General features: G+C 32.7%; 1 long non-coding RNA gene across 1 annotated transcript; it reads left to right on the forward strand.

The window, feature by feature from the left end:
* The first annotated feature begins 534 nt into the window (after nucleotides 1-534).
* LOC127128518 (uncharacterized) lies at nucleotides 535-1,491 on the forward strand. Its single transcript, XR_007805936.1, has 3 exons — nucleotides 535-612; nucleotides 813-995; nucleotides 1,369-1,491. It is a non-coding gene; the product is annotated as an uncharacterized LOC127128518 (long non-coding RNA).
* Nucleotides 1,492-5,413: the final 3,922 nt, after the last annotated feature.

The raw sequence follows: 5,413 nt of genomic DNA on the forward strand, positions 1-5,413 counted from the left end.
TCAATCTTTCTAATAATCTTGTTTCTCAATCTTGGTTATTCTCAATCTTTCTGTCTTCTCAATCTTTTCGTCTTCTCAATCTTTCCGTCTTCTCAATTTTTCTGTGTTCTCTTCTGAACAATTGACAATAACAACAACTTTGTTTCGACCTCTCATTTCACTCTAATAATCTTTTTCTCAATCTTTGATGTGTTCTGTTCTGATGGACTCACCACATTCATCACCATGATCATGCTCAACAAGCTGCTAGAGTGTTCAAGAACTGGTTCCTGGGTCAGGCGGAGTTTGAAGTGTGGAGTCATGCCTCAACCCCAGTGATTCGGTTGATCGAAGATGACGCAAACAATGGAAATTGTGAGTTATTCTTCATCTATTTTAATGCTGTTACTATTCTTGTGTCACGATGACTAGGATCAAACTCCTTCTTTAGGTAAAGTAACTAGAAATAGAATGAATTTAGTATGTATGGTTGAGTATGAATTCCTAACTGTATCTTGTTCTTTTTCCTTTTTCACAGACTTGTTGGTCAATGTCAGTCTTTGCAGGCAGTTACCACAACCTTGGTATGCTCACATCATGAATATATCAAAATCAGTCTTAAAGTCATTACAGGTAATAATCTTCTTGTGTTTTCTCTTTTCATTTGGTTTATGCAGTGGTGAGGGATTTTTTCTTCTATAAATTGTGTTAATTACACTGTCCCTTTCTTACATTCAAGATGAGAAACTTTTACTTGATCTTGCTTCATATTTTCCTAACATTTGTGTTGACACATTCAGCGCCTAAAGGATCTCTTATAACCAACGTTCCAGGCTTCAATGGATCTCTACCTTCAAAGCACTATGGAGGGTATGTAACAATAGATGAAAGTCATGGTAAGAACTTGTATTACTATTTTGTTCAATCAGAAGGCGATTCATCAAAGGACCCTATTGTTCTATGGCTGAATGGTGGACCAGGATGTTCTAGTTTTGATGGTTTTGTATATGAACATGGTAATAAGTCTAACTATTTTTCACTATCATTTTCATTTTGTAATTGTTTCTCAAATCAAATAAATGTAGAGTGAAAATTCATTTTAATATCCAAAACAATTTTTTTATTGTAATATCTAATCTAATATATTATATAAACAATGTGTTCCATTGGTGATGTGTTTCAGGTCCTCTTAATTTTGACAAACCTGTCAATGGATCCTTGCCTAAGTTGCATCTCAATCCATACAGTTGGTCAAAGGTTAGTCATTTTTAATAATAATAATCAGAAATTCAATCTATTAAATTAGTATTTGTAGTATTTAAAATATATGATTTTAGTCTAAATATTAGACTAAACATTTTGAATAATTTTTAATGTGTTTTCTTGCAGGTTTCCAACATTATATATTTGGACTCACCCGTTGGAGTAGGATTTTCGTATTCGAAAAATACATCTCAGTACGAAACTGGAGATGAAAAGACTGCGACTGATTCACATACTTTTCTCCTCAAAGTAAGAAAAAAATTTCTAAAAGATTTGCATCAACAATTCCTTAATCATTGCTCTTGCCATATTGTTAACATATCTACTTTATTTTTGAACAAACAAGTGGTTTTAATTATATCCTGAGTTTCTTGCAAACCCCTTATACCTTGCTGGAGAATCTTATGCTGGAGTTTATGTGCCTACTCTTGCTCAGAAAGTAGTACAAGGTATTAATAAATGTGGTTATGTCATGAAAATGTTGAATTAAATTAATGTACTAGAAAAATAATAACTAATATGCATTATTATTTGTTTGATGTTGTTTAGGAATTGAAGCTAGTATCAAACCTAAACTGAATTTCAAGGTATATATTTTGCCATTCAGTGATTATACATTATTATAGTTTTTTTTTTTACTTTTGTTGCTTAAATATAAAGGTATTTGAATTTGTAGGGTTATTTGATTGGAAATCCTGTTGCTGATGAACAGTTTGATGGCAATGCTCTTGTTCCTTTTGCACACGGAATGGGTCTGATCTCTGATCAAATACTCGAGGTATAAATAAAATATTTAAGAGTCTCATGATTTTTGAACTGTACTGAATCAAACAACATTCGTATGATTGATGTTATGTTATGTGTTACAGAACATAACAAAAGAATGCAACGGGACTTTCTATGCAACAAACTCTAGTGACTGTAACCATTGGTTGTCGAACCTTAATGATGTATGTAAATCGATTACATTATCATTATTACTGTCAATTCATATTTTCTGATTTGTATGACTTCCAAATCATATTTTCTGATTTGTACAAATTTGCTTTAGTGGTTTTTCTTCAATGAAGTTACAACATGGCTACAGTTCATTTAAAATTAGCCATCTTCTTCTTGTGTCGTCTATAAGAAAAATTGCACGGTTGACTTAATATATCCTTGTTATGGTTTTATGTACAATCTTTCTCAATTATTATTATTTGATTGTGCAATTGTGAAGTTGTTATGATCTGCTTGTGATTAGTATGTTCTTTTATTTACCAAAATTATTTTGAATTCATAACTAACTTGATCGTCGGAGTTTTTGCAAGTACTACACCTTTGGTGTGTCATGCTATGCTCATGAGAATGATGAAAGAGAAAGGAAATGCAACATCTTAAAAGCATGGTAGGAAGTTTACCTTTGATTTGAGCTGCTGGCCATGCTTAACAGTCCGGTCTTCAACCGAGCTGAGTGAATGAGATTCATTTTGGTGGTTGGAGATGTTGGGTTCAGGGACAATTTTAGTGACAACTGTTATTGGATTTGGCATGAGTGCCACTTTCATTGTTTTTGTTTGTACAAGAATCATTTGTGGAAGACTTAGAGGTGGTGTTGAATCTAGGATGATGTATCAGATTGAATCAGGATATGATATAGAACAGGTAATTCCACTTTCCATCTCCTTTATTTTGTTGTTTTTGGACTCTTTGTTCTGTTTTTTTTAATTAATCTTTTTTCAATACTACAATCTCAGTTTTATTTGGTTATGAGGACTTCTAGATTATGAATCTGATCCAATACTTGAAGTGTATGTTGAATAAGGAAATCTGTGTCGCACCTCGAAAAATGCGATTCCTCGCGATGGTCGCGGAAAAATTAGTTCAAACAGAGTCGCCACCGAACTTTATTTATCCCAATGAAGGAATAGGAAAATATCGATAAAACCTTTTAGAAAATAGAATAATGGTCGTCGCAACCATATTCAGGTTCGGGAGTCGATTACGCAAGGGGAAGGTATTAGCACCCCTCACGTCCGTTGTACTCAACGGGAACCTTTTAGTCCAATTTGCTATTTGAATATTAGTTTACTGTTATTTGTTTTTCTTCGGGTAATTAGAATTGATGATAGATATGGGTGAAGACCTCAGGAGGGGGAAATAGGAGGTTTTTTATTAGTGTGCTCGCGAAGATACAACAATCTCCTGCCTACGTATCCTTATGGTGCAATAAGGAAATCAGAGCATTCGTAGTTCGGGGTACTACGAATATTTGGTGTCTTTTAATGAACGACTGTGTAGATCGCGTCCTAAAGGCTAAACGCTGGCTTGTCTACTCTCGGCGGAGGCTTAAGCGTTGGTTTGTTGTGCGCATTAGAAAGGATTAACAGTGTTCTTTTGAAGAGAATTTTTAAGTTGTTGGTCGCACGGGGGCGAAGGATTAAATTTGATTTGTGAAAGTGTCTTGAAGAATTCGATTGGTTTTGATTGGATGACGAAGATTCGAGCAATGTGGCGTACGCCAATTATTCGAATAATCGAGAGATAATGAAGCGGATGCTCACTATTCTCCTTTTCATTCAAAGATTAATTATTAAAATAAAGCTTTTAGAATTTATAATTAATTGATGGAGTAATCTTAGTTTTAAGGAGTTTTGGGTTTTAATTAAATGACAAAAATTCGAGCAATATGGCGTACGCCAATTATTCGAATAATCGAGAGATAATGGAGCGGATGCTCATTAATCTCCTTTTCATTTAAAGATTAATTTAAATAGTGCTTTTAGAATTTGTAATTAATTTGAGAAAATAATCTTAATTTTATAGAATTTTTAGGGTTTTAATTAAATGACGACAATTCGAGCAATATGGCGTACGCCAATTATTCGAATAGTCGAGAGGTAGTAAAGCGGAAGCTTACTATTCTCCTTTTCATTCAAAATTAAATTATTAAATAATTTTAAGAGAATATTAGAATAGTTAAATTGGGAAAATGATTTTAATTTTATAGAGTTTTTTAAGGTTTTAATTAAATGACGACAATTCGAGCAATATGGCGTACGCCAATTATTCGAATAGTCGAGAGGTAGTAAAGCGGAAACTTACTATTCTCCTTTTCATTCAAAATTAAATTATTAAATAATTTTAAGAGAATATTAGAATAGTTAAATTGGGAAAATGATTTTAATTTTATAGAGTTTTTTAAGGTTTTAATTAAATGACGACAATTCGAGCAATATGGCGTACGCCAATTATTCGAATAGTCGAGAGGTAGTAAAGCAGAAGCTTACTATTCTCCTTTTCATTCAAAATTAAATTAAGAAATTCTTAAAAGTTTTCTCTCATAATGATTTCTAATATTTAATCAATATAGGATTAATCGATAAAACGACTTAGTCAAAGGTTAATTAATTAATAGAGTTCAACTAAGCACCTAAATAACTTAATTAATAGTCATTCAAATGGACAAATAAATTGATTAATTATCATTAAAATAATTAACAAGATTACCCACTTAAATGTAATTTATTTACTTAACTTAAAGAAATATTTAGAAAGATAAACAAACGGTGCTTATTAGCAAATTGTGTTTGGTCCAAAAGGCGAGTAACCTATTCTTTGTTGCAAATCGCAGGGGGGTAAGAACAAATTCAAGATGATGTAGAAAGAAAAACTGGATTTAAATCTGGCCCAATCTTTATTAACTACTAAAATAAATAATAAAGTAAAAAAAAAGAATAAAGCAAAAGAGGCGGGAGCCTCATCTTTCAAGATAGTCGTTCCATTTCTCAACATAGGAACCGACAAGTTCATAAATATATTCCCTTTAATCTATGCATTAAAAACCAAACAAATAATAATTAAAAAATGGTGCATTAAAACATGAATGTACAGTAACGTTATCACTCAAAAGACGCTTGAAAAGTTCATTATCCCAGCATCAGATGTATTATTAGTGAGGAAAAACAAAGTGTGAGCATAAACAAAAAGCCTTCGCTAAACTCTCTCTCTCTTAAAACGATTTCCTCTGTTCCAAAACCCACCTCACCGTTGAGGCAAACCGTGCAACCACGGCGGTGCCGTCACGAGACTCGGAAACCACCACCAAATTCCTAATCAAACAAACAATCCTAACCCAGATTTAAACCAGCAAAATCCAAAGAGCCAGATTCGGAAAACAAACACAATCAGA

Source organism: Lathyrus oleraceus, chromosome 3 (genome assembly GCF_024323335.1).
Source record: "Lathyrus oleraceus cultivar Zhongwan6 chromosome 3, CAAS_Psat_ZW6_1.0, whole genome shotgun sequence".
Lineage (NCBI taxonomy): Eukaryota > Viridiplantae > Streptophyta > Magnoliopsida > Fabales > Fabaceae > Lathyrus > Lathyrus oleraceus.